The sequence below is a fragment of the Chelonia mydas genome, chromosome 1 (assembly GCF_015237465.2).
Source record: "Chelonia mydas isolate rCheMyd1 chromosome 1, rCheMyd1.pri.v2, whole genome shotgun sequence".
Classification (NCBI taxonomy): Eukaryota; Metazoa; Chordata; order Testudines; family Cheloniidae; genus Chelonia; species Chelonia mydas.
The window spans coordinates 234,479,617-234,502,355 of record NC_057849.1 but is presented as its reverse complement, the minus strand read 5'-3'; the positions used below and the strand labels follow the sequence as shown (position 1 = coordinate 234,502,355).

At 38.0% G+C, this 22,739-nt stretch overlaps 1 long non-coding RNA gene across 1 annotated transcript; it reads left to right on the top strand.

Moving 5' to 3' along the window:
* The first annotated feature begins 465 nt into the window (after positions 1 to 465).
* On the top strand, positions 466 to 22,043 carry LOC122464396. Its single transcript, XR_006288365.1, has 5 exons — positions 466 to 642; positions 1,322 to 1,370; positions 12,430 to 12,521; positions 15,381 to 15,547; positions 21,000 to 22,043. It is a non-coding gene; the product is annotated as an uncharacterized LOC122464396 (long non-coding RNA).
* The last annotated feature ends 696 nt before the right edge of the window (positions 22,044 to 22,739 follow it).

The window sequence follows — 22,739 nt, the reverse complement described above, 5'->3', positions numbered from 1 at the left end:
TTTCCCGCAAGTTAGTGTCAAAGGCCACATGATCATTTGACAGCCAGTTGATTAATGTTTTGATAATCACAACCATGTTTTGTTCCAGTTCATCTTCGTGACAGTTTAAATTCTTGAAAGCTGCTAGCCTTTCTTTGCTGTAGTTTAGGAAAAGAAATAGATACGTCTGCTAGTGTAAATGATTCATATTACTCTATTTTATTAAGTTGGACGTCCTATAGTACAGACATCACCCTATACATTTTCATATGTTGGTATGGTAAGCTGAATATGATTAATGCTTATACTACAGCCATGAGTCCTTTTCAAATGCATTGCTCTGCACCAAATTATACCGTGGAAAACTGCTGAGATAGGGAGCAATGGGCCCAGTGTATTTGAGCACTGGCAGACAAAGAGTTAATTCCCTGCTCATGTCTTCTGCAACAAACCCCTCTACAGGTGACTAGGTGCAGTAATTAGGAAGGCTTGGTGGATCATTCAGGAGCTCAAGGTAAAACCAGAGAACTCTGCAGAGATAGTCTGCTAGCAATTACACGGAGGACTTCCTTAACATAGGAGGGTTTTGTATGACTGGATGTGTTTTTAAAAGATACACAGTAATTCAAACAGAAGTTATGGGCTTGATGCAGAAATTACTGGGTGAGGTTCTATGATCTGTGTTATGCAGGAGGTCAGACTAGAGACTCACAATGCTCCCTTCTGGCCTTAAAATCTATTGATATCTCATAGCTAAGGGACCATATATTCCTGTTGCTGGAGCAAAGCTATTTTTGTGCAGATGTAAAAAACATTTTTTTTTGTTTTTGATTTTACAGATGGGCTTAAAGTGGAAGAGTGGATCCACTCTTCCCCAAAACATAAGGGATCTGTGGGTTTTGCTGTGGCTTATCCCTAATTATTATGGGGGAGGGGCAAGAGAAACAGGCTTTTGGGTGGGATGGGAAAGGTTGTTGTGGTAAAAATCTGTTGCTCTTGAAGTATGATAAGAAAATATTTTATATCTTGTGGGACCAGGTTGGTTTGAACCATGAGCCTTTGTTTAAACAGTTGCAAGAATAATTTTCTGAAATAGCTTGTGTTTAAAGGTTCCCTCAACATTAACTTTTTTGGTGATTTGTACTGGATTTGGCTAATGTGGGTGTTAATGTTATGCTTGTAGATAGGAGAGTTTTTTGAGAGCCAGAAAGTTCACCCTGGACTTCTCTGGTGATTGTCACAGGTGAAATAGCACTAACAAATTACTCAGTCAATTAACAGGTGGAGGCAGCCTTGGCCTGTTGCATGTATACGTTTACTGTTCTCTCTCTTTTACAGGAAGACTGAGCCCCTGTTTCTCTTGTGAACCAAAGTGGTCTTCCTAATTTGAGGTGACCATTTATTACAGACTTTTTAGTAGAAACCTGCTGCTCCTGAAACATAAGTGTCTTAAGTAAAAGGCAACCGAAATTTAATTGCACTTAGCTTTGTAAAATCAAACTTCTTTGAGGTTTTGTGAAAACAAAAATCCTCTCATTTGCCTCGGGTAGAGAGAGGGCGATTTCAGAGCTAGTTGGGGAAAAAAATAGCAAAATAATCTGGTGAAAATATTCAAAGTTGTTTGTCTTACAGGGTTCAATATAGACCTTTTTCTACATCTTTAACTGCAGTTTTCATTTACAAAAAGCTCGTGTCTTTCAGTAAGAATGCACTTTCTCAGTAAATGAGAGCTTGTGATAACCAAAGTTAAAAATTTTGCAGAAAATGAACATTTTGATGTGGAACTTCAAATGAACATTTTGTGGAAAAGTTTCAACTCAGGGCATATTTGCCCCTTTTTTGACCCACCCTCCCACTCACACACTTTTTTTTTCGTACAGAACTTTGACCAGCTGTACTCGGTTACTGTTTCTGAAGCTGTTGCTTTACGTGTATTTTGACTGGAAACTCTTTGTGTACCCTGGGAAAGCTTCATGCTGCTAAAGGGTGCAGAACTGTAGTCCTGGAAACTGCAGTCCTCTTTCAACAGAAACACTACAGCACAGGAAACAGGGATATAAGTTCCCCATCCTGGTATTTTGCCTCATCTCTGACCTTGAGGGACCACCTCCATGGGTGAGAGGGTAAATCATTCTCAAAGACCTGTCAGTCTTCAGCATCATTTGAAAAGAAGGATTCAACTGATTTCAATTGTAAAAGCATTTTAATTTTTTTTTCCCAGAAAGCATCTACCTGGTAACTGGGAGATGGGTTTGGACTGACTCTGTGTCATATAGGCCACTAACTAAGACAGTACATTGTAACAGCTTTAGTGACTGGCAAACCTTTAAATTGTTCGTGTTGGGTCTTGATAAAGAATCAGACATTCAGATGTACATCTGACACAGTTCTGCACAGCTGCCTATGGTCATGTAAAAGCGGACTTCCTCTCAGGACTTTTTCATTTCTGGTTCCAAACCCGACCTGAACAGGGAAGTGTAGTTAGCCAAAGAGGGGGAAAAAACTTTTTTTTTTTTTTCAGTGTCTTAGTTATCTCAACACTTCCAAACTTATACAGAGATTCCATTTTGAGAAGCTTAGGCAAAATGTAAACGTTTCTATAATGTATTGCCACTCCAACGAATCACAGAGAGCGCTGCAACAAACTTTAATCAAGTGACTAGTAGTATATCTATCATTGCTCTCTACTTGTGGAATTTGAACTGTACAACAGCCTGTCTTAAATACTACAGCTCTTTCAACTGACAGAGATTACCCTTTAAGCTTCCTTTTTGAAGCGCAAGGGTCTGAGTTCTATCCCTTCTCTCATCAAGAAGTTCCAAGTGGCCATGGTGTGCAGCTTAAAGACAACCGTGTACTAATGAGATGTTCCTAGATTTATTACAAAGATCTAGTGACAGGAAAGCATTGGTCTTTCAGATAAAATATGCATTTTTCTGAATTATGCTACAGTAGAACCTCAGAGTTATGAACACCTCGGGAATGGAGGTTGTTCATAACTTTGAAATGTTCATAACTCTGAACAAAACATTGTGGTTGTTCTTTCAAAAGTTTATAACTGAACGTTGACTTAATGCAGCTTTGAAACTTTACTACACAGAAGAAAAATGCTGCTTTTAACCATCTTAATTTAAACAAGGACAGATACAGTTTCCTTACCTTGTTAACTCTTTTTTTAAACTTTCCCTTTATTTTTTAATAGCTTACGTTTAACACAGCACTGTATTTCAATTTTAAGTAATTTCTCTTGCTTCTTTTTTAATGTTCATTATTCATGGGGGAAAATGCCAACACAAAAGCTCACCGATTGAAATGTCCATTCAAATAGCACTAAGAAAAATGCTGCAGCAAGACTTACCAGCACTAGTCTTTATAATGATCCCTTCCCCCCCCCCCCCCCCCCCCCCAAAAAAAAAAAAAAAAAGTATCCAAACTTAACTTTCCTGCTTATGTACTACAGGATAAACTAAGTAGACTTGAAAAAAATCTTTCAAGATTTTAACTTTGCCTTTTCTGTAAACATCACACTGCTTTTGATCTCTCTTATGCAAACCATAGAGGCATTGCATTACCAAAATCAGTGGCAGCAGCTTTGCGTACAATACACCTGCCTTTTTATTGCTCCACTGTCTTTGGCTTCTTTTGCAAAGTGCTTTATTTTTTCCTGGCTTTTCCCAATATCAGTGACAGTTGATTTCCGGATACCATATACTACTGCTATGTTGATGAAGGTAACACCATTGTTGAGGTTTTTAAAATATTTCTAGCTTTGTGTCTGTTGAAAGTGTGACACGTTTGCACTTCCCATTGCTTGCCATTTTGCTTAATCACACAGTGTTTTGTCTCTGCTGTTGCCTGATTGTGTACTTCCAGTTCCAAATGAGGTGTGGAATTGACCACTTAGTTTGTTACCCTGGTATTTGTATCTCCAAAGTTCTAGTGTATTTAGCAACTTGATTTCTTGGGTCTCGTTTTGAGTCTGTGGCTTGCACCATTTCAGCATGGATGCTCTCCCGTCAGGAACTTATTTTTATTAAACATGGGTCCTATTTATCTTAGTATAAGAGTGCTACGCATCTTCTGATTGCTAATTCTGTCAGTCAGATGAGTACTTTTTCCTATTACTGGCCTATTTTTTTTTTCAGTATATTTATACTCTTTCCTTCCAACAGGTTTCTATTTCTAATGGTGATTTTTCTCTTCTCTTTGAAAATAATTTGCTTGTTGGCATCTGTAGGATGATGTTCTTGCCTAATGTACAAAGACCTTGATGAAATGCAATATGGCACATTTCCTTAACCACTGTTTTCGTAAACAGAAAATGACTATCTCGGGAGCGCGTCAGACTTTTGAACACTGTTAGTTGTGTGTTGGGGGCAAATTCCAAGTTAAACACATTTCTCAAAAGCAGCACTTTTCTCTCCGTGCAGAGGAAAAAATGGATTATGTATGTTTCTGCTTCATATAACACATCTAAACTTGCTGAGTTTACCTTCCATACCCCCAAATCCAAAGGAAACCTGAAGCTGGGTACTGTAACAATTTTTTTCAGCTCATTTTCCTTGAGGATTTTTCTGTTCTTGTGTGTGCAGCTTCCTTTTAGGTTTCCTTTGCATTTGAAATGCAAATCAGTCAAACGGACCAGTACAAATAACCTTCCCTCCTAACAGAAACGCTTCTTAAGAGAACCTGACTGGAGGGCGATGGACACTAAAACATCTTTTTTCCTTCAAAGAAAGGAAAAATGGAAGGAGAAGTACAAAGAATAAAAGCAAGAGATATACATTAAGGCTCCAATCTGGCAAAGATATATGTACTTGCTTAAACTTACATATGTGATTGATCCTATTGACTTCAGGAGGACCACGCCTGTGTGTAAAATTAAGTGCATGCATAAGTGTTTGCAGGATTGAAGCCTATAAATTGCAGTTAACAGAAAGTTGAGAGTTGAAATGTTTAAATAAAAATTAGAACTGGGCAAGAAAAAAAAAATGAAAATCAAAATTTTTAAAGATCACCTGAGTGTTTCAAAAAATTAGCGTTAGCTGTGCTCATACTTTTCTAGTGTTTGACTTTCATTAACCCCTGAGTGAATTTAAGTGGCACAAATATTCGTGGAAAGAAAATTTTAAAGTTGAATTTGCAAGTATTCAAGGAAATTAAATTTTGCATTGGTATGCTCACATTTCTGCACTGGCACCATTTGCATGGTAATCTAATCGGGAGTGGAAACAATACCCTGGTGATTAATCTGACCAATTGCAACTCAAATATGCAGCTTGAATTCTGGATATCAAATACCTGTGATCAATCAACACAGTTTAGATAATACACTCAGAGATCACAATCCACTTCACAATATCCTATGAGCAGAAAGAGGCAAAATTAATCAAATCATTTTCACTCTGCTCTAACACAGGTCTGTTTGTTTTGGGGATAAATGGTCCTTTTTGGAAAACTAGCTTGCTTCAAATAGTGAGGGGATATCTCCAACTAAACAGCCTGGTGAAAACTGTGCGTGTTGAAGAGCGTTGTGGAAGTGAAAAGACAAGTGAAAAACGGTGTGGGAGGGGAGGGATGAGGGAAGCAGGTGAAAAGCAGTGGTAGCTTTCATGTATCTTGTCTTGAACCCACTAAATTCTAGCTGCTGCCTTAGCTGAGCATAATAATTTTTCTTTAGCAAACGTATTTAGATATTGGTTATCTGCATCAGCCAGAATTGTTTATGCCCCATTTTTCCATAACCGTGCATATCCAGTGACTGAGCCAAGCTTCCGAAGCTGAGAAGACAGATTGATTTCATATAGAAGGCAGCTGAGAGAGACCACACACTCTGTACGCAAGAGGTGGTTTACATTTTATGTCAATTACTGAACCGCGTATTTGCAGTACTCTACAAGATGTGAATTTCTTCACTCACTTTATTAAAAACATTTTATGCTGCTGAACATAATGTAATAGCTCCTTCACTTAGGACTTCATAGTCCTCACTGTGATGCATGTCATGAGGTTTGGAACATCCTAGCAACAGCAGGGACAGACCCTCTTGTTACAAAAGTTCCTACAGCCTGACCTAAAGGAGAGTCTCTGTTAGCAATACAGGTCCTAAGAAGACGTCAAGCAGTTCTTGTTCTGCCCAGTAGGGGACAGTGGTGCACACACATTAGTAGCTATACAATTTTTAATTTTAGAACTGGAAATGATCTCAAATGCTGACTCAGTTTTTTTTACTCACACATTTGGAACAGCATTTTACTCCTTTTCACTAATTTAAATATTTTGCCAATTAAATATTTTATATAAAATGTCAATCTGAGTTTTAAGATGTTTTGTTTTTTACATCAACTAAAAAATCGGTCATTTTGAAATAAATGAACATATGAAATGCAAGTTAACTACAGTGGTTAGAGGAGGAACAGATAGGATTGTCTTTAAACACAACAATAGTTCTTTGAATTGGCATATGTTTGGATGCTACTTGGTAATGTGGTATTTAAATCAGAACCACTGTAGATCTCATGAGATCCATTACTCGTTAACTTCTGGTTATTCAACATGGGGACGATGACAATTCTTCCTTCAGATATTCCTCGATGGGAGGGAGTTTCAGGGGTGCCTGTCTGGGAAAGGAGGCCTAGTACAGAAAAGGTTGAGAACAACTACATTTACTGATGAGATCCTAACCCAATTCTGCAGTGCCTGGATCCAGTGTATTTACTCTACCTGTAACTTTTTTTCTCCTTTTGGAAATCCCCTAAGTTTTTTCCGTTGCACAGAGGAAGAGTGATGCTTTCTTGTGAGTTTGAGGTGGGTTTTAGAGGTGGAGCGATGATGAGGGACTAGATGGCTCAGAAGGTGATGACATCTGGAGACATTCATCTGTAGATTGCTGTTTTTGAGACAGTCCTGAAACTCACTGCCCTTTGTTAGTTTTTATGTAGCAGTAGCACCTAGTGGCCTCAGCCGGGTACTGGTATTGTATAAATGTATGGTAAATGACAGTCCCTGTCCCAACAAGCTTATAGTTGAAAAGACAAGGCATAACTTGTAGATGAGACTAAAGAATGGGGAGGGGAGGGAAGACAGGGTAACAAAGCTAATATCCCCAATGTATTTTCCACTGAATGCGGCTGATGAAGTGGGCTGTAGCTCACGAAAGCTTATGCTCAAATAAATTGGTTGGTCTGTAAGGTGCCACAAGTCCTCCTGTTCTTTTTGCAGATACAGACTGACACAGCTGCTACTCTGAAAGCTAATATGATGTTTTAGTATAGACTTAGCCATGTGTGGTGTTCTTAGGCAGCTGGTAGCAATAATCCCAGTTTGCTCAGTAGTCTGAGCAATGGACTGTCCAGTGATGCTAGTCAGTGGTCTGTGTGAAATGAGTTAGTGATCCCATTCCAGTTCCCAGGAGGCAAATATCCAAAACAAAACCAAACTCCTTAACACTAATAGTCATCTTGCTGACAGTCTTGCCTCAGAAGCTAAGAAGTAACTGGGTATGGAAACTTGAATTATTATTTCCTCAGTAGAGGAGATTCCTCTTGGTAAAGGTTGAAAGACATGTCTGGAGCAGTTTTCAGAAAGCTTGCGCTGCTGATGCCCGTATAGTATGTCTTTTGTGGGTAAACTTGATCTCTGCAGCCGTGAGGCTGGCATTGTTCAGCAGCACTAATCTTATCCAAAATGTTTTTAAAACACTCCAAAAACCACACACACTTCATGGAAAAGTCAGTCCAGCAGTATTTCACATGACAAGGTAACTAAGAAGAAAATCAACTATGGACTTGGTAAAACACAGGGAAAGAAAAGAGAAGAAAGCATGGAGAAGAGAGGGATAGAAAGAAGAGAGAGAAGGGGACTGAATAATGGCTACCCAAAACCCAATTGTGTGCTGTGATCTTACCATAGTACCAATAAGTGTGAATCTTTTCCTTTTAAGCTTTTGACAGTTGGTGTGATGATTTCATCAAACATCAGTATTTTAAAGATGATTATGTGGTCAAGAGGTGAGTTTGGGTAACATTTTGCATGGAGTAGTTTTTTAACAGAAAAAAAACTTTTTTGCCAAAAAGACTTTCCAAAACAGAAAGATAGAAGTCTTTGTTTCCACAGGGAAAAATTGGGGTATGGTAGGTTTTAGCCATAGTTTGATGTCCAGGGAAGTTATGTTGAATTCTTGGGACCAATTTCTTCCTTCCAAAGTGTGTCCAATTAGCTCCAACGAAAGCTGCTGCATGCATGTTCATCAAGGACTGAATTCTGTCTACAGTTATGTCCCTACAGTCTCTGCGAAGTCAACAGGAGCTGATCAGATGTAAGCGAGAGTAGAATATAGCTGTCAGTATTGACTTAGGTTGCCCTTCTGGGTTAAAAAACAAAAGGCAGACATGGGCCTCAACGGAAACCACGGATCCACATTCAAATTGTTGTCTTGTAGCTAGGGTGATCAGATGTCCTGATTTTATAGGGGCAGTCCTGATATTTGGGGCTTTGTGTTATATAGGTACCTATTACCCCCCACCCCATCCCAATTTTCCATACTTGCTGTCTGGTCATCCTACTTGCAGCCCCGCTCTGATGCTATAGTGAGCCAAATCCAAACAGCTTGAAATTTGGGAACTTTAGAATTTGGATACAGAGTTTGAACCCTCAGGTCTAAGAGTAATTGAATCAAATTGGCAAGTATGTGTGTAACACTGGAGTTTTGGTGTTAGACTGTACAGAGAAATGAAATTTAGATTCAGAGTTGGGCTCCTTTTCAGTGCAAAAAACCCACACTTCCCCCAAAACGCTGCTACTAACTGACTAAGCAGGAAACATTAGAGTGGCAATATTTTAGGAAGCTGTGTAGGGATGTGCAAGGAAATTTAGAAACAAATCAAAATGAAAAGTAGCAGTTGGGGTGGAATATGGATCCAAAAATTTTCAAAATTTATGAAAGGCTAGGTTTCTGATCAATTTGAACTTGGGTTCATTCTTATTTTTTCCAAACCAATTGGTGTTTTTTGTTGGCCTATGCTTGAAAAGGACATTCATGCAGTCCCAGGACATGTACAACTCCTGAAATGTGAAACAACATTTAAGCATTGAAATGGAAATTAGGAATGTTTTAATCTGGTTGCACAAAATAATACTAGTAGAGAGTATGTGTTATGAAATGTGAAATTCCTCAATGGCCCTAACTTTTCAAACATTAAGATGATAGCAGTTTATACTGGTAAGCCAACTCTAAGTAGTAGTAATAACAATCGTTTTATTTATTGGGTTCCCATCCATCATTAATATCCTGCTAGATAGCTCACCAAAGACATAATTTGAAGTTAATGTCCTGCTAGGCGCCTCATAAAAGAGAGAAACCATTAGGCATATAACTGCCTTTATATTTTATGCTTTTCTCTATTGATGTAGATTACAGTAAAAGGGCCAATTTTGCATCTTCATTGAAGTTAATGGTGTTTCACCCACTTACACCAGGTCTGAAACTGGTCCAAAATGTGTTAACATTTTGTTGTTGTTTTGTTCTGCCAAGTGGTGGTGGAGCATCCATCACTGACTTGCAAGGTGCCCCAACTGGATCAGTTAGGATAGAGAGAATACTATTTTTCCCCTGTCAAATTTCTGCTCTTTGCAAAATCCACTTACTGTAAAATGTCATGTTTTTGGAGGCTTTTTTTCCTCCCTTCTCATCTTTTGACTAAATTGCCAGTTCTCCTGCTCATTCTTTTCATCTTTTATGTCGTTCATTAAAATATTACATTTTATGCCCAGTATTGTTCACACTCTACAAGGTTTTTATCACTTAGATAAAAGCAATCTCCTTGATGCACAGCTGGTCTCCAGTATGATCTGATTGCTTTTGTGATAGGTCTCAGATACCTAATGCCATGTAGCACCCTTCTAAGCTTTTTCAAATAACTAAATTAAATTACTTGCAGATGAACTCATTTTATAGCATGTAGCTGAGAAGGTTTTCAGTTCGTTTAGGGCCAGATTCTGCCATCTTTACTCACATTCAATAGTAGCTTACTCTTAGTTCTGTTGATTACTTGAGAAATAACGTATTACTCATGAGTAAGGGTAGCTACTTTTTCCACATATATCCTATGTCTTTGACTTATTTTGGGTATGACATCAGCCATGTTTCTGCTCCCCAGAACTTCTGTTTAGGAATGCTACTGCTTTTTATATGACCATGGGGATAAAGATGGTGGAAAGAGATGATTGGGAATCTCTTGATTCCTTTTAGAAACCCTGAAGGGGTTTTTTTTTTGGTTGGTTGGTTTTTTGTTTTTTTTTTTTGGTGGGAGGGGATTTTTAGATGTAACAAATGCAGGAATTCTTTATAAAATAATGGTTTAAAGAACTTTGCTTTCTTTTATGAACAGTTTTAAGTGTTCTTAACACAATAATTATTGTAGCATTGTATATAACACCTTTCCTTCCACAGTGTGTTGAAAGCTATCCAAGAATGGCAGCCAATCACCAAGGAAATATAACTGCCTCTGGGCTGGAAAGTAGCACTTGTTTAACCGAGTGCAGTAATATTAGAGAACACTTTAGGATAGGAAGTAAAAAGTGCCGTATTCAGGTGCAATTACAGGGGAATTTAAGGCTCTGATTCTGCAAAAACTTAAGCATATGATTGTCTTCAATGGAGTTACTTCCATGCTTAAAGGTAAGTGCTTATGTAAATGTTTGCAGCAGTAGGGCTGTTGTTATTGGAATGAAAAAGGAGGTGTCCAAGCAACAAACTCTCTTATGATGTGGTTTGACACAGTGGAAAATGTGTGACAACCTTTGTTCTATTCTAAATTTCGGCAACAGCCTGATCAGGCTGTGACTCTACTAGATCTTATAGGAAGAGTCAAGTATGCTCAGTACTTGAAGAGGAGGCCTAAAGGAACAAGGAAGAGGTGTGACAGGGTGCTCTTAGCAGCTACAAATAGAGCCCTCTGAAGGCCAGTACCCTGGTCACTTAGATCACCTTGGGCACCAGGAGTAGTTACAGTAGGAGGGAGCTTGATTGGTTTTGGAAGGGTAGAAAGGATCGTTCATACCTGTAGGGAGCCTGATGAGCTAATGAAGTAATTAGCTCACCCACTGGAGAACCCAGGGAAGAAAGCAAACCGTATAAAAGGCTGACTCAGGGAGCAGCAAGGATCCTCTGTCCACCTGCAACTATTCTGTGTTGTACCTGGAGCTTAAGGAAGAAACAATAATAAATTTCTGAAGGTGCCCTGGTGGATTGCGTGTACTGTATAGTTCACCAAAAGGGCTAATCAGCCTGGGTTTGCAGGAGCTGATGGGGACACCCGTTCACAACAGCTATTAATATTTCTGAAGATTCACTCCTGATTCATGGGGGGAAGGGGGGAAAATGCCAGCAAAATACTGGGCAACACTGTGATGGGAGGCTAAATTTATGCCCAGTTATAAGCAGGCACAACTTGATTTTTTTTTTTTTTTTTTTTTTCAAAGCATGAAACATATGAGGTCAAACATTCCATGTCTGTTTTTCGTTAGCAGGTTTTCTACTAAGGTATTTGTACCCACCACTCTTCCATGCATGTCTTTCTTTTAACAGTTATTTCCTCCTCTCCCCCCCCACCACAGCACATGTTCCTATAGCCTAAATTTATACTAATATGAACACTTTAAGCAGTATTTGCCCCAAAATTCTCTTACCCCGAATGCACACATTGAGACCACTTAGCAGCTTCCCTGCTCCTTTACTAAACTCTTGGATAGAAGCCACCGTATACCTGCTGAAAGAAATCCAATGCCCACCCCCACCTCCCCCGCAAAATATAGGCAGACGCTGAATTAGTAACTCTTCCTTTCAGTTGACATTAAACAAATAAATAAATAAAATAAAAATCAAATCTACAGGCATGCACCTTTATGGAAGTCCTAATGTATCTATTTGCATCCTGTGCAGATGATATGGAGAAGTACATTTCCCCCATCTTACCCTCTGTTAGGGCCTTCTATCCTCCTATGGTGCTAGATCTCTGAAACAACTCAGGGCTTTTAGTTTAAGAAATTCTTCTCAAAAGTTACCAGCCTGCTTCCAGATGGCATTATTCATGGGTGGCAGTAGTCAGCTGGCACCAAATAAACCCATCCTAATCCACTCCTACTTATAAATATATTACCCAGCTGGCTCTGGTCCCATTATAAACAAGCAGCCACAAATCCTAGGCTAATAGGCTTCATCAAATCCTAGTTAAAGGCAGTCCTAATCTGACTGTAGCTGAGCCAAAATCATCAGGTTCTCTGGGACCATGGGAAATATAATTCCATTTAGGATTGATTTATTCTACAGAACTCTTTTATAATCTATATATTATAACCAGAAATGCTTCACCCTATAGGTGATGCTCAGTGGAGAAGAACAAATGGGCTTGGAACTCTTTTATAGAGCCTTTATTTCTCTCTCTCTCCAAGTTCTGGCTGACTGTGTCCACTCCTAATTAAAGGCATGTGCTGGTTCAAGGGGATTAGAAAACGGATCTCATGACCAACAGTGGGTTACTCAGGTTAGTTTGTTCATAGTTTATTTCTTGTCCATGCACTTACATCATGATGTAAAGTGGATCCTAGTATATTAAGCTATAAGATTCTAGCTCTTTTCTATTCAGTCGTAAATCAGCCTAATTATTGCGTCCCTGGGTCTCCCGAGGCTTGTCTACACGAGCCTTGTGCTATTATTAGCATTGGTGCAACTGCACTGTATCTGAAAAAGGGATTTTGCAAAGTAGATTGCTGTTGTCCTGTGTGACATGTTTAAGCTTCATTCCAAAGTCTATGCAATTAATTTGTCATTGTAACCCCTGTTCGTTATTGGCGTTGAGGTATCTCCAAGCATTGAATTCTTTGCACTCCACTGTTGACAGAAGGCAGGCGCAGATGCTGTCCTTTGTTCCATCCCCCGCTTCCCCCCCCGCAAAAAAGTATATGTGCACATGTAAATATTTTTTTCCCTTTCTCTGAAAATAAATATCAGATGCCCCCTGAACAGTAGGGAACCCAATTGGAAAACATACTGCTCAACCCTTGTTCCACAATAAAATTCTGTTTACAAAAAAATATAAGAATCTAAGAATGGCCATACTTCATCAGACCAATGGTCCAACTAGCCCAGTAGCTGTCTTCCAGCAGTGGCTGGTTCCAGATGTTTCAGAGGGAATGAACAGAACAGGGCAATTTATCGAGTGATCCATCCCCTGCTGTTCAGCTTCGAGCAATCAGAGTTTTAGGGACACCTGGAATATAGTGTTGTGTTCCTGACCATCTTGGCTAATAGCCATTGATAGACCTATCCTCCCATAAACGTATCTAATTCTCTTTTGAACCCAGTTATACTTTTTGGCCTTTACAGCATCCGCTGGCAACGAGTTCCAGGAATTTAAACTGAACTCTGTAAAGATGAGTAACAGATCGGTAACCACGCAGCTATTGCCAATAGCATTTGATATTGCACCTTCTGGGGGTTACCATTCTGCTATTTAAATAGACTGATATATAGGGAAGTGTACCTCCCCCTGTGGAAAAGGTAATATTACTGACAATTCTGCTATAACTTTCAGCTTGTTAACATAAAACTCTACTACTAAATCTCTCAGGGTAAACTATGCAGAGATACAAAAGCCCTAAGGTATTAAGTGATTTTGATATAAATTCCAATTTTATTTTATGACCATTTTACAGCTGCTGGTAGATATCTTCTCTCGTAAACTATATTTTTCCAGGTTTTAGGCAAATGTTTTACCCTTTTTTTTTTCTGTAGGGTTTCAGACAATAAGTTTATTGTGACAAGTTAGCAGCATTTTCTTCACACTGCGCGTAAGAGGGAATCTTAATGTGACTAAACTAGCAGAAGACCCATAAAGAAATGTGATTATATTTTAAGTATTCATAAAAAAAGTTACATTCAGTTTACACATTTGGATTTTGTCTATGACAGTCACAAAAAATAGACTGCAAGAGTGTAAAGCTCTATAAACCAGGACAGTGAAATGGCTACGTTGTGTGGGCTGCTAACCCAGAGCAAGATTCTCCATGTGAATGGAGAACTTCTTTTTGCCGGTATAAATGGTGAAGAGAACAAAACTAGATAACTTATCAAGTTGGTGTCTAAACTTGCATCCCTTACTCATATGACTGGTGCTGATACCCAGGGTTTTCAGAACCCAAAGCAGTGGTCACTTAACTGTTTCTCACCAGGCAGTGCCAAGAATAAATCATTGGGGGCACAGCTCATCCATCTGATATATAATTGATACAAACCAGAGTGCTTTCACATTTTAATAGATCTTAAGTGCATGCACATATACACACACACGCTGTCACAGTAGGTTTAGAACATTTCAAAACATTTATATTTACCTGAAGTTAAGAAATGTTTTCGAGGGATCAGCAGCCAGACTTCCGGGGGACCCACCTTCTGTCTAGCCACTGAGGAACTTGGCTGTCAGATCATTGCCCAAAGAAAGCTTCCTTGGACTTCTCAAAAGCAAATTCTTGAACTCTTTCCCTTCCCTTCAGAGGGTTTACATTGGTGTATCTTCAGCTGCAGGCCTGGCCCTCCACACTTAAGTAATCATTGAATCACTGTATATGCTGCTGCTGCCCTATCATATAGAGGCAGCCTTTTTTCCATACGTTGCTGGCACTTCAAGCCCCTAAACTTATGTTAGACGTTGTCTTGACAGATACAGAGGAACTAAATCGCAAAACTAAAAATTGATGCTAACTTAGGTACAAGTGATCATGACTTGATCACTTTTATATTGTGCAAACAGAATGAAGTCCAGACCAGTGATCTATAGATGTATATTTGGTGCTTTAAAAGGGTCACTTTCAAAAAGCTAAAAACAATTCTGAACCAAATCAGCTGTGAGGAAGTATTTAATAAGGAAAAAATTGACTAATTGGGAATTGTTTAAGAATGTGCCTCAAAAGTCACAATCCCACAATTGCAGAAGAAGGCTGTATTGGTTTTTAAAAAGACCTGGTTTAGAGGGGAAGTGGAAAGCAACTACATGTTTTTTAAAAACTATTCAACAAATGTAAAGAAAAAGGAAGTTGATAGTAATGAATATAAATGAGGAGCTAGGAATTTTAGAAAATTGCTAAGGGCAGCAGAAGGACACAAGGAGAAATCTATGGCTGGCAGAGTTAGGGACAGTAAGAAAGAGTTTTAATTACATTAAGAACAAAAGAATCTATTACTAGATCAAAATGGTAGAATTATCAATAACAATGCAGAAAAGGAAGAATTGGTCAATAAATATTTCTGTTCTGTAGTCATATGATAACATCTTTTCCATTCCATTTGTATCTCAGGAGGATTTTACACAGCAGCTACTAAAGTTTAAATATTTTTAAATCGTCAGATCCAGATAACTCTTTCATCCAAGAGTTTTAAAAGAGCTGGCTGGGGAGCTTGCTGAACTGTTCCTGTTAATTTTCAAAAAGTCTTGGAAAACTGAGGAAGTTCTAGAAGATTGGAAGAAATCTAATGTTGTGCCAATATTTAAAAAGTATAAACAGAATGACTCAGGTAAGTATAGACCTGACAGTCTGATATTGATCCTGGGCAAGATAATGGAGCGGCTGATATGATTAATAAATAATTAAAGAGGGGTAGTATAATTAATATATTGGATGTATGGAAAATAGATTCTGTCTAACTAACTTGGTATCTTTTTTTGATGTGATTACAAGTTTGGTTGATAAAGGGAATAGTGCTGATGTAATATTGTTAGACTTGTGTAAGGCATTTGACTTGGTACCACAGAATATTTTAATTAAAAAGCTAAAATTCTATAAAGTTAACGTGGCACTCATTAAATGGATTAAAGATGGGCTAGCTGATGGAATTGTAAACAGGGACTCATCATCAAATGGGTGTTTTTCCAGTGGGGTCCTGCAGGGATCTGTTTTTATCCCTATGCTGTTTAACGTTTTTATTAATATCCTGGAAGAAAACATAAAATCATCTCTGGTAAAGTTTGCAGATGACACAAAAATTGGCAAAGTGGAAAGTAATGGAGAGGACAGGATACTTAGACAGAGTGTTCTGGATCACTTGGCAAGCTGGGCTCAAGCAAACAGTATCCATTTCAAAACAGCTAAATGTAAATGTGTACATCTAGGAACAAAGAACGTAGGCCATAGTTACAGGATGGGGGACTCTGTCCTGGGAAGCAGTGACCCTGGAAAAAGATGTGGGGGTCCTGGTGGATAATCAGCTGTACATGAGATCCCCCTGTGACACTGTAGTTAAAAGGGCTAATTCAATGGTTAGATGCATGAGTAGGAGAATCTTGAGTAGGAATAGAGAGGTTATTTAACCTCTCTATTTGGCACTAGTGTGACTGCTGCAGGACTACTGTCTCCAATTCTGGTACTTCTGGCATTGGTCCATAACTAGATGGAAATGATAGAATTCAAGAACAATGTTGATAAATTGGAGAGGGTTTTTAAAAAAGTAATGAGAATGATTAAAGGATTAGAAAACATGTTATATAGGGGTAGATTTAAAGATCTTGATCTATTTAGCTTAAAGAGAAGACTGAGGTGATTTGATTACAGGCTATAAATACCTACATGGGGAACAACTATTTAATACTGGGCTCTTCAACATGGCAGAGAAAGATATAACATAGTTCAATGACTGGAAGTGGAAGCTGGACAAATTCAGATTGAAAATAAGGTGTAGATTTTAAACAAGGACAGTAATTAACCATTGGAACAATTTACCAGGGGTTGCAAAGGATTCTCCATTTTTAAAATTAAGATGGGATGTTTTTCTAAAAGATATGATCCAGGAATTATTTTGGGGAAGGTCATCGAGCCTTGGAATCTATGACCTAACAGTGTCTAAAGGGTCTTTTCCCAGGCAATTTTTTCCCTTTTTGTTGAATGGACTGGCCTTATACAGAACAAGTAGTTGGCTTCTGCACCTGAGAGAGCTTCCAAACTGGAAGATATAAAAATGGGTTCAATTAATTCTCCATTTAAATTTTGGGCCACTTAGCCGTAAGGTAGTTCAATGTAACTACAATAATGAGTGATATATTTGTATCCAACTTTCGCTCCTCTTCTCCCAAAGAGCTTTTGAGATGGAAAATACAATTTTCCAACCTGGGTATCTGAATGAAGAGTATCAGTTCCGCGTTTGGGCACTTAAACTGACATTTAGTCTTTCAAATATCCACTGAAGTACCCAAGTACCAGTTTGTGTCCACGTCCAGAATTGATTTCCCACAGATTTAGCCATCCCATGTTTGGAATTTGGACTTTGCATACTGGAATTAATTGCTCACAATTGAAATGCAGCCAACTCTAGAATAGAACACTGCAGGTATTCTACGCCACTCACTCTATATAGGTTGTTCCATTGAAAACACTATTTCAAAAACCTACTTGCAAATTCATGTGATTGTGATGACAGGACTTAGGCTTCCCCATTAACGCATATCATTGGCAATTATCATTGGGATATATATGGATTCTATCTCAGAGCTGACTAAAAGATGATTTCATGAAAAATCTCAAGTTTGTTTCCATTTTGCAGGTATCTATTCCCCATCTGCCACAAAAAACTCATCACTCAAAAAAAATTTGACCAGCTATAGTTACAGCTGATATTTAAACAAATTAAAAATGAAAAATGTTGTTGAAAAGATAATTATTTCATCCCTAGCATAGAGATGAACATTTATCAAGCTGTAAATCCATCTTGTGCCTTTTGTCAGAGTAAGCAGAACAATAGAATAACGTTTCATCACCTTTATGATAAGCCAAATTAAGTGAGGTGTTTTTAATATACTTTATCATAAATAAATTTTGTTTGTAAAACGGAGAGAAGAAGCTGAAATTGGAGTACAAGTATAGTGTTCTGAATTTCAGCTGTTGTCTACATGCAAATCTATATCAATTTACCTAAAATGGTTTAGTGAAACCACTGCAAACCCAGGTGTAGACACTCTTATTCCAGTCTGAGTGCCTTATTTTGGTTATAGTTTAAATCTGTTAATAATGGTTTGAGAGAAACTGAAATAAACCACTCTTAAAATGGAATAAGAGTGCCCACATATGGGGTTGCAGTGGTTTAACTAAACTGGTTTAAATTCTCACCTTAATGTTAAACTGGCACAAAACTCCATATGGCTAAACCTGACTATTATTATTATTATTTTGTATCTGGATAGCTTCTATTCTGTATTGCTTATCTATTTTCCCTGTGTCCTCCGTAATCAAGCAGATATCCTGTATTAACCATCTCTCTCAGTTCCTAGCAGAATTGACTTTTGTAGCAGGACACCTGGGTTAGGTGCTGTACTCTGACTTGGAATCTGATTCACAGGTTCTAGTGCAGCAAGAAAGCTAGAGAAAAGCCCTGTTAAATCTCTATTTTTCTTGCAGCTGTGACTACTGGGGCAAGTAGAAGGTTTGGTGGGGTAGCTGATTTGACTTGCTTACTATAGACTGTGGTTAGGGAATAACACTGGCGCCATGTGTTATTCTTTCCTCTTGGTTTATAGTATTACACTTCAGAATGTCATCCTAATTAATTAAAAAGTTCCTAAAGGGAAGGGCCTCTTGTTTCCCACTAGGTCACCATGATGGTTGGGGGAAGGTCTAGCCTTCCTAACGTGGGGATTGAATAGCATATGCTTTTGCCTCTCCATGAAAGTTGCAGGCATATCAATGACTTGCTGTACTTGTAAATGTGGCTGTTCAAACCTTTTATGTTAATTTTGTCATTTTGTTAATTTATAGCATTTCAGTTTACAGGCAATACTTTAATCCCTGAGTCCTGAGTGACACACAATTAAATTACCACTTACTCAATCACGAGTCTCTTAGAAGCATGAAGTGTTTTTTTTTCACCACTTGGCCTTTGATATTATTACAGAACAGGCCTTTGGTTCTGATGCTGGTAGAAAACTATCCTTGTATGAATGAAACATGACTGCTGAATCAAACAAAAAATCATTCTTAGAAATGAAACTTGAGTTGAGGGCATATTGATACTCTCTCATGGAATTCTATGTATGAAACTTGACTTTCTGGGATTGGATGACTCAGAGTATTGGTTATGTGATAATTTTTTTTCCTCCAAGTTGTCTCTTCTAATCCATATAGGTTCTTATACCACCCTCATCACTGTAGTATCTGAGCACCTTCCAGGGTCAATCAGTATTGACCAAATATCATTACTGTATAGTAACCTTTCTTTGGTTTGTATGAATGTTCTCAGATATAATAATGGTTTCCACATCAGCACAGTCACCACAGCAATTGAGCCTCTTATAACAGTCTCAGCAGAGAGGACAGAGATCCAGGATTCAACCCAGCAAAGCACTCCTTCTAATGTAATTTTTTTCTGTGGATAAACAGAGGGCTTTTGTTCTAGTGGTACAAATATGGCACCTATCCATAGGATTAAAACATCCATGTTATTTTAAATGAACCTTTTACTTTTATAAAAGGAGGACTTGTGGCACCTTAGAGACTAACAAATTTATTTGAGCATAAGCTTTCATGAGCTACAGCTCACTTCGTCGGATGCATTCAGTGGAAAATGCATCCGATGAAGTGAGCTATAGCTCACGAAAGCTTATGCTCAAATAAATTTGTTAGTCTCTAAGGTGCTACAAGTACTCCTGTTCTTTTTGCGGATACAGACTAACACGGCTGCTACTCTGAAACTTCACTTTTATGATAATGGAAAAGCAGCAGCTTTAAAGATTTTCACTTACAAGGTTATTCACATTGTGCTACTTTCTATTTTCTCTTAGACCTTAAAGAGAAAAGGCATTTTTTTAAGTTTTGTAAAAGGGTTCATTTAGTCTCCTAAAAGCAACCTCAAACCTATAATCATATAGTGTATATGCATGAAGTATTTTTAAATAGAACCTTTTAACTTTAAAAGGTTCTCATAATGGTAAAAGAGAAAAAATATAGGGTTTATATAATGCCTACCAAGACTAAAAGAGGAATTTAGTACAGATGGACAGAAAATGGTGAATATTTTCTATGAAAGTTTGAGTGGCAAAATTTTCATTGTTTTTTTTCTTGGAAATTTACTGGTCTTTCAACCAAACCCAACTGAAAAATATTCAGTTTTTCAAAAAGCAAAAAATGTTGTGATTTTCACTGAACTATTGGAACACACAATGAAATGGGAAATACTTTTCATGTGGTTTTTTTTTTTTAAATAAGGCCATATTTCATCAAGAAAAAAAGCCTTTATGGAGAAATTTTGTCTATCTTTAAAATGGAATGACATGCCTGAAAAAGACAGCAGGTAATGATGCACTGAAATATTGAAACAGCTATATCTAAAGATGACAGGAGCATCGTACCGCAGAGGCAAAAGTCTCAGATGAAATGGTAGGTGGTATACTTTCAAAGACACATTCTTAGCTTTATTGTTTGGGGCCCAGACTTTCCATGTAAGTGAACAGAATATTTTTATCAGCTACAGTGCCAAGATGCACATGGTCTCTTGTTTCTTGTTAGTTTATAAGTACCAGATCCCAACAGGGGTTTTATTCAGATGCCCCTTGATATGTGAACATTTTTGAATAGGTGGATGTGAGTGACTTGGATTTCCATTACTTCAGTTTTGTGTATTAAACACATTTTACCCCAAACTTAGTTTATTCTTTGGTGCATCTATGGCACCTTGCTGTGGGGAAGGTGAAGGCATCTGCCACTGCCTCACCTTTATTATTTCCTAAAAATGTGATTGTCCTCTGCTCTGTTATAATATATATGGAACCACGATCTGTCTTAAACAATAAGTGTTTACTAAGGAACACACAGTGCTTAATTTGTAATGAAAGAGGTTCTGGGACTCAAGCAATTAGGTGTTGGGGCTCAGGCAATTTTTTTACGTTCATAAATGAAGCAGCAAGCCCAGAGGAGCTAGAGCTATGAACTGCCAAGCCGAATTAAGGACTGGGAACACAGCAATGAGCTTCTCTTGCTTGTTCCAGATCAATCCTCCATCTTTCTCCGTCACCCAGAAGCCACAGCCTTGGTACTTGAATGACATAACTGCAAGCAAATATCATTACAGACTTCATTCTTGATCTGTGTGCCATCTACAGGTCAGGTTTGGTAGTTCTTTGAGTAAACATTGACAGTGGGATCTGAGAAGTCATGTGAATTCATAGGCAGTACCTACTTTGGTTATGATTTTTGTAATTCACTCACCCCTGCTGTAAACCTTTCCAGAGAAGTTTGCAGACAACTAATGTTTGAATCTTGGAGGGTTGTAGGTCAACTCTTGGAACCATTTGTGAATAATGAAGCACTGCTTCTTTGAAATCAGCATGCACGTTCTTGAAACCAGCCACCTGAAAATCCAGAGCGGATAATGCTTTCCCATGTTATCATCTACAATGTACCTGGTCTTACCCCCAAAGTGAAGTTGAGAAAAAAGCATCATTTCAGACATTTTAAAAACTAGACTGGTCAAAGCTTAGAAATTATACAGTAAAGCACCAACCTGCACTGGTAGGGAGAATGATCAAATGCCATAAGAGGGCTTTTCTCTTTCCCCCCCCGCCCCCTTTACTTATATGCTGCCCTTTGTTTATTTTTTCCACACCGGTCAATTTCGCTTTGTAGTCCACATCACTCTCTAGTTCTCATGTGCTAGCATAAAGATGTTATTTGGGTTACCCAAACTACTAAAGAATACTTACACTGATGGTTTTGGATTTTAAATTATTATTTTTATTCCAATTTTGAATGTGTAACCCCTTTATTTTTCTAGAAAACTAAAACCTTGTGCCTGATCTACAGTACTTGTGCCAGTATTGCCTCTTTTTCTTATTACTGTATTGGATTAGCTAATACAGTATACAGCTGTCATTGTAAAATGCTTGAAGTATAACCCATTGGCCTGTTACTTGAACTACCACACTATCTTGTACCTTGATACAAAAAATGAGCTGTAAAAGATTAACATTACTGTACTGTATTAGGTGACCCTGGTGCAATACCTATGAGATACAATGAACAAGATAAACATGACTGGGTTCATTAATATGTATGAACTAAATATTTGTTTCAGAGTAATAGCCGTGTTAGTCTGTATTCGCAAAAAGAAAAGGAGTACTTGTGGCACCTTAGAGACTAACCAATTTATTTGAGCATGAGCTTTCGTGAGCTACAGCTCACATCCGATGAAGTGAGCTGTAGCTCACGAAAGCTCATGCTCAAATAAATTGGTTAGTCTCTAAGGTGCCACAAGTACTCCTTTTTTTTTTGTAAATATTTGTTAACATTAAGTCTCACTATGATCACGCTTCAAACTAATTGTATAGTTATCAGTTCTTACCGGTACAGATAATACCAAGTCAGGTTGTTGTTTTCAGCCCATCAGAGACAGGACAATGGGAAATAGAAAAGGAAAATTTAAAACTGGATAAGTTTTGTAACTAGCTGACTGTCACTTGGGAACAAATCTGTGTCTGCTTATATAGATGTAGATATTTAATACTGTGGAGAAGGAATAGTTATTTAAATTGATAGTATATGCAATAAAATATCTTGATTTTTTTCTTATTATTTTTGTCACAAAACATGGTGAGATGAGATTCACCATTGGTATAAAATGATGAATTTAGTGCCTTTCTGCAGTTCAGATCAGCTGAGGATCTGGCCCGTGGCATCTTAATGTCATGTACTGCAACAAATGCACCTATCAAATAGTGGTAATTACTCTT